The 11,930-nt window shown below is 38.5% G+C and overlaps 1 protein-coding gene across 18 annotated transcripts in view; it reads left to right on the plus strand.

Annotated features, from left to right (window-relative positions):
* The window catches only part of TCF4 (transcription factor 4), a 366,815-nt gene extending 360,174 nt beyond the window's left edge, over positions 1-6,641 (plus strand). For 17 of the 18 annotated variants that reach the window (XM_060761283.2, XM_060761287.2, XM_060761293.2 and 14 more), the window contains one exon: positions 1,015-5,682. The gene's annotated coding sequence lies outside the window, so the exon portion shown is untranslated. Of the gene's footprint in view, positions 1-1,014; positions 5,683-5,733 lie in introns of those variants that run through there. The other variant, XR_009630573.2, reaches the window with a different exon arrangement.
* The last annotated feature ends 5,289 nt before the right edge of the window (positions 6,642-11,930 follow it).

The raw sequence follows: 11,930 nt of genomic DNA on the forward strand, positions 1-11,930 counted from the left end.
TTATTTCATAGCATCTGTTTTAATTAGGTCTGACGTTAGATTTACATACACTCCATCTCCCCATCACTTTGTGGGATTTAGCAAAACTGTTGTTGTCGAAGGCTTTCATGGCTGGAATCACTGGGTTGTTGTAGGTTTTTTCGGGCTGTATGGCCATGGTCTAGAGCAGGGGTCCTCAAACTTTTTAAGCAGAGGGCCAGGTCACAGTCCCTCAAACTGTTGGAGGGCCGGATTATAATTTGAAGAAAACATGAATGAATTCGTATGAACACCGAACATATCTTATTTGTAGTGCAAAAGACACTTAAAACAATACAATAATTAAAATGAAGAACAATTTTAACAAAGTTATTAGTACTTCAATGGGAAGTGTGGGCCTGCTTTTGGCTGATGAGGTAGGATTGTTGTTGTTGTTGGGTGTTTTCAAGTCTTTTCAGACTTAGGTTGAACCTGAGCGAGGGCCGGGTAAATGACCTTGGAGGGCCGTATCCGGCCCCCGGGCCTTAGTTTGAGGACCCCTGGTCTAGAGGCATTCTCTCCTGATGTTTCACCTGCACTTTGGCAAGCATCCTCGGAGGTAGTGAGGTCTGTTGGAACTAGGCACAGATATATAAATCCTTTTTCCTAGTTCCAATAGCCCTCACTACCTCTGAGGATGCTTGCCAAAGTGCAGGAGAAACGTCAGGAGAGAATGCCTCTAGACCATGGCCATACAGCCCGAAAAAACCTACAACAACCCAAAACTGTTGTTGTTTCCTTCTGCATTCCCTCTAATTTTAGCATAAGAATTAATTTAATTGTGTTGATCTTGGGCCTGAAGAGATGTAGGTCATATTCAGCAGGAAAGTTCATCACTCCCATATTTATAAAAATGCCCAATAACAATCTAGGGAGGATGATTGAGAAATAGCTTAGAAGTCATTTTGTATAGTAAGAATATTGTATGAAAACTTGATAAAAGTAACAATGTTGGCTCTGCTTGGCTGGCCTAAATGTTTTTCATTTCTTCTGCAGGTCCAAGTTGCCACATTTTCTTCATGTAAACCAGAGACCACTTCCTTAACAGCTGTATTATCTTAAAACCACATAAACACTTATCCCCCTTTTTTGTAATATAATAAGACAAGTCTGAATAGTTATGAATCACAGACGCAAGAGATTTCAGCATTCCCAATTCGAAACAAAACAAAAAAAAGACAAGAAAAAGAAAAGTGCAACTTGAGGGACACCTCTCTTCAACATATCACTCAGAATGTTTCAAGCAGTACGTTAGGAGCTGTAAATGCACAGCCAAGAGACTGAATGGCAATCTTCTCCACACTGTGGGACAATGCATTTGTGCCTAAACCTCTTTTGGAAAAAATATAATTAATTTGTAAGTCTGAAAAAAATATTTAATTTAAAAAATTGTAAACTTGCAATAATGAAAAGTGTACTTCTGAAGAAAAAAAATGAACGTTTTCGTTGGTGTACTAGTCAGCTAGTGTTTATACTTACTGGATATTAAAAAGGGAAGCATTGCTACCCACGTATTTACAAAACCAGCAAACGTCCTAATGAAAACTGAAGTGATGACATTAGCCATTCCTTAGGGTAGGAGGAACAGATGGATCTTATAGACCTATGACATACACACACAGACACACACATATATAAATATATATAAATATATATATAAATAAATATATATATATATTAAAATTAGTGAATATGGTAAGCTTTTGTTCATTTGTTTCAGACTTTTTTGCTCCTGTAAAAAAAAGTACTGATTAACTTTTTTAAAGAAGATTTTAATGTAAATAAGTTTTTTGTCCAGTTTCTCTCTCCCTTTCTCCCCATTGGTTCTTTATTGTAACCTGTAGTGCCAACTCTGTTGCTAGAGGGGCAGTTCAGGATGAAACGCTGGCCCTGACATTGTTTTATCATTCACAGATAAAAAGTGAGAGTTGTTTCTTCAGTCTTCTGGGTAGAACACAGGACTTGAAAAGTTATATCACATGCAGATAAACTGCAAGCAATGTTGCTGAGACTTAGTCCAAACCGTAATGTGGGGGGGAGCGGGGCGGTTTCCGAATCATAAGTGTTGCTCTCATTAGACCCTGTGTCTGGGATTTTTCAGAGGTACAAGGTTAGAATGCTACAATGTTACCACTGTGCCTTCCAATGTTTATATCATCGAAAACATAACATAATTAAAGGTGGCTGTGATTTAACGAACCAGTAAAAGTGTTAACTTAATGTATGTAGCCTAAATACAGTATGCAGCAAGGCATTTCAGAATACATGGTTAGATTTTTGGCAGGGGATGGGGGTTTTCAAATGGGAAAATGGCTAGTTGAATGACAGGTTTTGATTTTTTTTACTATTTAAAAACCCATTTTTTTCTTCAAACAAGATTACTGAAAGGTAGACCATATGCTGCCTCCTCCTTCATTCATGGAAAAAAAACACCCGCCAATATCTAGTTGTCACGCAGCATTAGAACAAGCCTTACCCGTTCTAAAGCATTAAGTTGCACTTTCTTGAGGAGGGGGGAGTAGTACAGTATTTCTCTGGCCAGTATGAACCAAGGTTTTACTTAACATATATATAGTAGGAAGCATAGATCAAATCTAGGGCACAGCTACTCATCCAATAACTAGCTTTGGGCACAACTGAACTAGTATCCATAGCAAATCTTTGCAAGATTGACTTTGGTATATAAAACAATTAACACATAGTGCTCCCAATGAAGTCTTTGTCAGCATCCTTTTGTCTCCAGTTCCAGCTTCGGTTTTTTTAAATAGTCACACAAACTTGGCATGTATTTTTAAAATGAAATCTCCCTGTTCAAGTAGATTTTCCACCTATCAGCACTGAGTAAACGCCATAAGTCCATTGAAAACGGTCTAGACGTTCCATCTGTTCTCCTGTTTTGCCAGTTACATAGTAATGAAAAAAAATACATTTGTAAATTTTATGCAACAAAATGGCAAACGTACCATTATTTTGAAATTGTGTATGTAAAAGTTATATTTTTACATGTAGACTCTTGTTATTATGTGTTTTAATACATTGTATCAGTTTTTGTTTTTTAAAAAATGTGTGGTTGAAACAAATCTCATTTCAATAGTGAGATGTGAGAATCTGATTTTATGTTTCTGAAAAACATAAAGAACAAATACGATAGTTTACCATGTGAACCACCCTCTACATATCCATAAACATTTTGATTACCTGTGTGTGTGTGTGTGTTGAAAATTGTAAATATGTTCAGTAGCAGTAAAATTTTAAAATGCTTTTATTTGTTAATAAGTTTCTCAAATGTGGAGGTGGATTAAAAACCATTACAATTCAATGCAGAATGGAGCAGAGTCCATGTTCGGTTCAAGTTGATACAACAAAGGAGTATTTCACTATAAATGCAGTACTTAAATACATTTTATTTAAACTTACTGGTGTTCTCAATATGGCAAGGGATTCACTTTTAAAGGTCAAGCACATTAACGTTGCTCAGGATTAAGTGTAAAAAGAAAATACAAATAGTATTAGGCAGCATTACTAGTTCAGGAAATAAGATGTTGCTTTTAAAAAGTAGATCAAACCAAACTGCCATCAAGTGATGCTTTTTTCTATTTACTTAATTCAAAATTTGTACTACCCAGTTCAGTCTAAGGCCATTAGGTGTTGCCCACACATGCATTTTAAGGGTGATACTCTGATAGGTGTCCATCTCAGAAATAGAAGATACCATTTCAGTTAGAAACGCAATACAAAACAAAAGGCAGGTAACAAACACAAATGAAAATAACCACAATCTTTTTTTGTTTTGTTTTGTTTTGTTTTACCTAACTAGATGAATTGATGTCATTCTGTAAACATGCGCCAACAAGGTCACTCATAATCCATAATAAAAGGATGGATTTTATTACCACTATTTCAGTGTGTGCTTCTGGGTAGAGCAAGAGTTGAAACCGGTTGTCCTGGGGATGTACATAAAACCAGGAGGTGATTAGCTATGTCTCAAATGGAGATCTGGTCTGTATGGTTTCCTGTTCCATAATGGAATGTAAGCTTGAAAATGACCAGTGGCCATGCTTTTGGTTGGTGTTTGTGTTTTTGGCATCATCCAGATCTCAAGAACTGCTTAGCCTCTGCTGCTGCTGCTATCATTGTCAAACAGGAGCGTTCAGGGTTAGCTGTCCCTTGTTAGTAGACCTGGTGGTGGCTTGACTGTAAAGAACAAGGAAGGCAAGTGCATATAGTATCAGAGGACAAAAACTATTTTATGGAATACGATCAGATGTTTAGCGAGTGATCCACCTCCACATTCAAGTAATTTATGAATATGCCGCTTAGGGAAATCTGTTCATCTAGAAGTTTTTTTTTCTTTTTTTACATTTGTCTTATGTGTAGCTGCAAGGAACACTAATGTTTATACAACTGTCAATTCAACCAGTGATGCAACTTGTACCGATTCAGTCTTCCGATTCGTTTTGTTTGTTAATTTCCTTTGGAGGGACAGTGGTGGGTGGGAATGGGGAGGAGGGTTGGAACGGGGAGGAATTTGCAGGTTTCATCTTTCTATCTGGTAGGCACCATGCAATCTGTGCCGAAAAGCAAACAATACAGTACATTGCCGGGAATGGAAGAGAATTCATCAAGGGAGAAAAAAAGCACAAATATATTAAACTTAGTCCATTGACTGACTTGAGGAAGGGGGAAATGATATTCTAAAGATGGAATGTGATGAAATTCCAACACAATGGGGCACCAAGACATTTTTTTGGCTTCTTGTTTTCTTTTACGTTCTTTTTTTAAATGACATATTCTTTCTCATGGGACTTGAAGTTGATTCACCTTTGTGCAGTGCTGGTTTGACCATACTCATTTCAAGTATTATAGACTTATGTAATGGTGAAAATATATGAACTGTGGCCTTTTTCATTCTTGTTACTTGTGATGCAACTAAGTGAAGATAAGAGAAAAAAAGCAGAGATTTACCATGTATCAGTGCCTGGCTTTTTGTTACAAAGCTTCGTTTGTCTAGTGACCTTTTTGCTATAAAATAGACTGTAGTACACCCTAGTAGGATAAAAGAAAACCCTAAATTTAAAAATAAAAAAATATATTTGGCTTATTTTTCACAGGAGCAATCCTTTTATACCATGAATATTGCAAGGGGAGGGGGGAAATGGTCGGATTCTGAATATTTCTTCTTTGTAGATTTTTGGAATCATTCTGAGTAAAGTTTGTTACTTTATTTTACTATTTAAAAGATGTTATTTTACCATGTGTTACTGAGATAAAAATTGTATGGTAGCTACTTCTTTTTCTTTCTTTCTTTTTTAGTTGTAGGTCGCAGTGGGGACATTTTTTGCGACTGTACACATAGCTGCAACAGTTGAAAAGAAAAAGAAAAGAAAAAAATGAAAAAAAGGGAAAAATTATAAAAGGGACAAAAAGAAAAAAAATTAAAAAACAGTTACACTTTGTTTTCAATGTGTGGCTGAGTGCCTCAATTTTTTCATGTTTTTGGTGTATTTCTGATTTGTAGAAGTGTCCAAACAGGTTGTGTGCTGGAATTCCTTCAAGAAGAAAAACACAGCTTGCTGTAGGCCATTACCTGTTTCCCATCTGTAGTTATTCGATGCCGTCATGTACATGACCGTTCTGTAGCAATAAATGTGCCATTTTTATAAACTGTTTCTGACACTTTTATTTCATTTCATTTTGCATTGTCCATTTCTGTAGGTGTCAGAGGAAGTACTGCTTTTGACCGACCTAATAGGTGGCGTTGTCATCACAGACACAACCTCAAATGCAATGGGTTTAAAGATGCCATTGGTGCCACATTCCAGATGATGTGTAAAACGGGAGTTCTGATCATCTGAGTTCTCAGAACCTAAAGAGTTCTTCTAGAGGTCTCTTCACACTCTTCACTTGTGTAGCTGATAAGACTCTGCTCTGGACGTAACTACTAGGAGCACATGTCCTTTGCTTCTGGGCCTAAACCATTCTGTAATATGGCTATGCATTGTAATATAGTTGTTAAGAATTTGGCCCAAAGCTGACCTTGCATTTTAATTGGTGGGAAAGCCTGTTTGTACATTTGAACTTATTTGTAAGTTATTTCATATATCTTTGAAGGTGCTATACCCTTGTAAAATTGCTTTCATGATCATCAGTATACAACTCTTCTGTAAATAATATAGCACCTATACTTCACTTGAAAACTGTTGTCTACATATGAGAAAATACGATGCACCTATGGACAATGGGCAAATGCCAAGAAGGTGCTAACGTGTATGCAAAAATGAAATAAAATTAATTATGTGAAGAACTACCCAACTGTTAAAAAATGAGATGCAGTCTATCAAAATGAAAACTAAAGACTGGAAGAAATGTGAACTGTCATAGCACAAGTGGTGATGAACATCTTCAGTAGGTTTCATGCAATAATAGTAATATTTTTACATTTCTAGGTTAAAGGATCTCTGCCCTACTATTGCAGTGTGGTCTGTACAAAACAGAAATTATCCTTATCCCCAGCCACTCTACAATTAAACATTTTTTGATGTTGTAAATGCTAACTGGTTATATTCATGCCTTGTTATAGCAATGGGAAAGGAAATAATAAATTCTGGTTCATCAATGCAGAAGGTTTTCACATATCTGTTGATCTTTGCACATTTTTAAAAGGAAAGCTAACATTCAAAAGTATGTATCACATAAGATACTTACATGACACATTTGTGACCACCAATTATTATAGGAATATGGCAATTACTTTTGCACAAATGTTACAAAATAAAGTGTAACACTGAGAATTTGAACATTGTAATATTATACTTGTGCAGATAATCCACCTACCATGTGATGGCTTCAGTTCACCTGAGTTTATAGTTTACCGTATCTATACCAATTATAAACACAAGATGGTTGAGTAGCAGTATGCTCAAGTCTGATGTTTTGGTCCTTTGAATCCCGGGAGAAAAATCTCCCTCTTGAGTTTGGCCATTGTAATCTAACTGAGAAGCAGTAGTCTAAGATAAAGAAAGAGAGAAATAGGAGAAGCATTGATCTCAGGTGAAAGCCTTTGAAGGTTAAAGAAGCCAAAAGGAAGAGTGTACAAGGAAAGGAATAGGAGCAGAATAAAAGTTAAATGTCCAAAAATTACAGAAATACCCATCTTGGTTTCTGGTCTACAGTTGGGCTGCACCAACTTTTCAACCTTTTTTTTTTGGTTGAGGTGCAACTATTACAAAGTGAAAAAAATCACACCTCCCTTCAGGTGAGGTGCTCCACTTGCCTGCCTGCCCACTCCCCTTTTAGCCACAGCACTTCACTTGTCTATATTCAAAAGCACTGAAGCTTCACTCATCCACCCACTTCCCTTTCAGCTATGGCACTTCACTCAGCTGAGTGAAAGCACTGGGTTAAAAAGAGTGTTGCTCTCTTTAAACCAGTGTCTATTCAATCCAATGTCTCCACCAGTGTCTCACACAAATACACCACTACTGCTGCTGCCTTGTAGCTTTTTGCCACATTTAATCTTACTCCACAGCAAAAGTGTATCTGGCACGGGAGACCCTAGGAGCATGCAGTCTCACTGTCATGGAAAGATATTCTACACTGGGTTGTTTTAGGTTTTTTGGGCTATATGGCCATGTTCTAGAGACATTCTCTCCTGACGTTTCGCCTGCAGGTGAAACATCAGGAGAGAATGCCTCTAGAACATGGCCATATAGCCCGAAAAACCTACAACAACCCAGTGATTCCAGCCATGAAAGCCTTCAACAGTACAATATTCCACACTTTTTCCATATTCCAGATGGTAAGTCCAACTTCTGAGAAAGGGAGGTGCACAATGCCATAGGTGGGGGTCATGTAAAGACCACAGTTTGTTTATCCCAGGAATATAAATATGATTCCTCCTTCAGGTCTGAAAGGTCCTAGATTGACATCTAAATTCATATATGACTCTGAATCCAATCATGGATTAAATCTCACATAGTTTCCACATGGGTTGCTGTGGCACAAGTAGATACATAGTTAATAGTTAATAAGTCTCTCAGAAATCAGTTGTCTAATATTTAGGAAATATAAATAGTTTCCAGATTGCTAAGACCAATGGCAAATTTGCCAAGGTTTCTGTTTCTCTCTGTTGATGGAACTAAATGAAACATGAGAAAGTCTGCAAGAGCAAGTTTTATTCAGGGGTGGGGTGTTAGCGGTGCATGTAACAACAAAGATTAATAACCTAGTCATGTCATCAGACAAACAAGAGCTTAAGGTTGTGGAGGAAGGATAGGCCTATTGATGCATAGTAGTTTGGCCACCATCAAATTTTAGATTCTGGGAGAGCTACAACATCAGAGACTATTTGAAGTCACACACTATGTATTGGCTTTCAAAAAGCAGTGGAAAGGATTCTAGTTGGGATGGACTTCAGACCCTTTGGGACTATTATTTGGTGCAAAGATGAGAGAGACTAAACTTCATAATGCTGGTGTGAAACAACCAGCTTAATCTTTGCTTACTGAGATTCAATTTGATTATTTGGGGGAGGGGGATTACAAGGCGGGTCACAAACTGCTGTGCTCCCCCCTCCCACAAATCACATAATGCTTCATTTCCACTGTTCACCAAGCATATCAAACAAGACATGGATTTCCCTGCTCCTTCCCTATATAGCCATGCTTCACAGAGAATTAGGGGTGCTGGGGAATGAAATCGGCTATACCGAATGCAATATCGGTTCTGCATCAGCCTGCTGTACCAGAAATGGCTCAGTACAGTACGTGGGAACACCAGTCAGTTGATTCCTGATTGACAAGGGAACAGGTCCCTCTCAATTGCAAAATTATATATTATTCTGTTCTTTAACTTCTAAGTAAGGTCAGAAGCACAAAGGGAACCATTAAAATTGTCACATGCCACATCCAGGGCTTGAATGGTGGTACTGCAGGTACACCAAAAAATGAAGGGAAAATGCAGGCTTTGCCACATCTCATTGATGCATTGCCACAAAAGAGAGGTTTAAGAAGCAGATTGCTTGGAGAAAGAATTGTCAATTTGTTTTTCATTCCTGATGAACACCACAATCAGTGATTTAGCTGGGGGAAAAACAGATCAAATAGGATCTTTGACTATGAGCTGAGTTTGGGTTGATGGTTTGCTTTTGTTTTCTAAGCTCTTAAAAAGCGCTCTATTGTAATCTGGTGTTAATCAGATTGTTGTCAGATGTCCTTGTACAAACCAATATATGCTACAAAGTCTTACGACAAAATTGGAAGATTTCTAGAAATCCCTGTAACATTTCTGTTCTGTAAGTGATTTGGCTGAGAAACTCGGCCATTGAACGTCTACTTTCTCAGTGGATATTAAAGTCCGTTTCCTCCCCAATAACGTAAATGTGACTTTTCCTCTACATTTCATACAGACCAAGCTTGGTTCTTAAGCCTCTCGTCAGACAGAGGAAAAACAGGACTTTACACAAATTGGTCACATCAGGGTTTCTCTGTGTGTGTTTAAGGCTCACTTTTCCTCTTTTTTTGCTGATGGGTTGTTTTTGTGTTTTGCCTTGTTAATCACTGAGAGCTGCCATCGCGGCAGAAATGCTAAGCACCTTTTCTGGATCATTAGAGGGAAATGATTTATCAGCTCTAGTCGGCCAAACTAAGAAATATCGCCATTTGCTAGGAAATCTCCATCATTCTGAGCTAAATTAAATCTGTCCATTCTTCACCTAGCACATGCTGTGCCTGAATTGTACTATTTTGTACTTAGTTTGCAAGGACTATGGGTCAGGGACTGAGGCTCTCTGTATGCACGCGCACACACACACACACACACACACTCAGCCAATGCTAAAACCAGTTTGATTTTGTACCCGCCTTATACTGCAAAAACATATCACCCTATACCTTCTCTTTGCACTTGAGGCAGGAAGAAAACGAGGGAAATGATGTGAATTAACACCATTGCAAGTGGATTTCCAGCATACTTCATGGTTATAAAAAGCAGAACCGGGAAGGGGGGGGGGGGGGCAAAAATATGCCTAAATTTATTCCTTGTCCCTTAGAAAGCAGCTTCCTAGGGAATCTAAGTTTATTTTTTTTTATTTTGTAAAAACAAACAAACATGGGAATGGACTTCCCAACTCTTGGCAGTTGCCTACCTCCTATCATATTTGGCACAAATGCATCCCTTCTGATCTATTCCCCACTTGCCTACCTCTTTTCTAGTAGATGGAGAAGCTCTCACTGTTTAGATTAGTGATTCTAAACCATTTGTCCTCTGGGCATTTTGAACTTCAATGCCCAGAATTCCTCATCAATGCCTATGCTGATCAGGGAGTCAAAGTGCAAAACATTTGGGAAACCAGAGGTTAAAAACCATTGCTGTAGATCAGCCCTACACAACCTTTAGCCCTCCTGGTATTTGGTACTCCAACTCCCAGAAGCCTTAGCCAGCTTATCCATTGGTCAGGAATGCTGGGAGCTGAAGTTCAAAACACCTGGGGGACTGTGGGTTATGCAGAAGAGCCGTAGATGTTGGGCTCAGTTCTATTGTTAGCAGAGGCGGCCCTAGGTAATTTTAAACCCCTCCCCCCAACCAATCGCTAATATATATTTTCTGTTCATCATGGGAGTTGTGTGTGCCATATTTGGTTCAATTCCATCATTGGTGGAGTTCAGAATGCTCTTTGATTGTAGGTGAACTATACATCCCAGTAACTACAACTCGCATATGTCAAGATCTATTTTCCCCCAAGAACGCCTCAAGAGCGCCCCTGGGCAAAATCAACTATACTGCAAATGCTTACTTTGCGTAATGGGTTGAGCCGCCCCTGATTGTTAGTCCTGAATCAGTTTAATTGATCAATGAGCTTACCTTAGTTGGGACTGATCAACAGAATTCCAGCTCCCATCCCCTCACTCAAAAGGTTGGCGGTTTGAATCTGGGGAGCAGGATGAGCTTCTCATGCGGGGACATGAGAGAAGTCTCCCACAGGATGGTAAAACATCTGGGTGTCCCCTGGGCAACATCCTTCCAGACGGCCAATTCTCTTACACCAGAAGTGACTTGTGATGTCTCAAGTTGCTCCTGACATGGGGGGGGGAAAAACCCTCACTCCAAAAGGCCAGCAATCGAGGATGATGGAAACTGAAAAACAATACCTTTACAAAAAGGGTTCCCACTATGTATCTAATTCAGAAGCCTGTTTTCCACTGAAGTCAACCAATTACCTCTAGAATTGCACGAGTAAGGCATGAAGGCAACAGCCCTGTTCCCGGGCTCCCCTCAGCAACTGGACTGCAGTTGTATACTGTTTCTGAACACATTAATTTGGCATAGATTCAATTACAATCATATTTAAATTGAAACAGTGCATATGTCCAGTGTGGTATACTGTGAACTATGACTCCGGAAACCCCACTCAACTACAAATATCTACTGAGTGCCCTTTGGTTAGTTATATACTCAACCTCTGTGGTAGAGTCACCGTTGAGTTGGTAAAAATTGGAAACAACTTGAAGGCATGCAATTATAACAATATGTCCTTATTCTTGAATTTTGCTCCTTTGGGATTTGTCGTACTGCAGTTATCCTTCTTTCCCTCTTTGATTAAGTTCTGAGTGAACTGTTTAAATGTAAGGGCTTCCTTTTTAAATATGCTTCTCAAAGTTATTGTGAACCATTCTAAGCTAAGAAAAGACTTAATTTAAAAACAGTAGACATATAAAAATTAAATAAGAAAACCAATTCTGCATGGCCAGCTGCTTCGTTTCCTCTTTTTTGCTCATTTAGGACATTTTGCATGCTAAATTGGCTCCTACCAAGAAAAAAGAACAAAATTGATTCTCTCCCCCACCCCACACCCCCCCATCTAACTTAAAGAAGCAGGGAGGAATTAAAGGTGATCTTGTGTCTCCACAGACAAC

Source organism: Anolis sagrei, chromosome 2, assembly GCF_037176765.1.
Source record: "Anolis sagrei isolate rAnoSag1 chromosome 2, rAnoSag1.mat, whole genome shotgun sequence".
Classification (NCBI taxonomy): Eukaryota; Metazoa; Chordata; class Lepidosauria; order Squamata; family Dactyloidae; genus Anolis; species Anolis sagrei.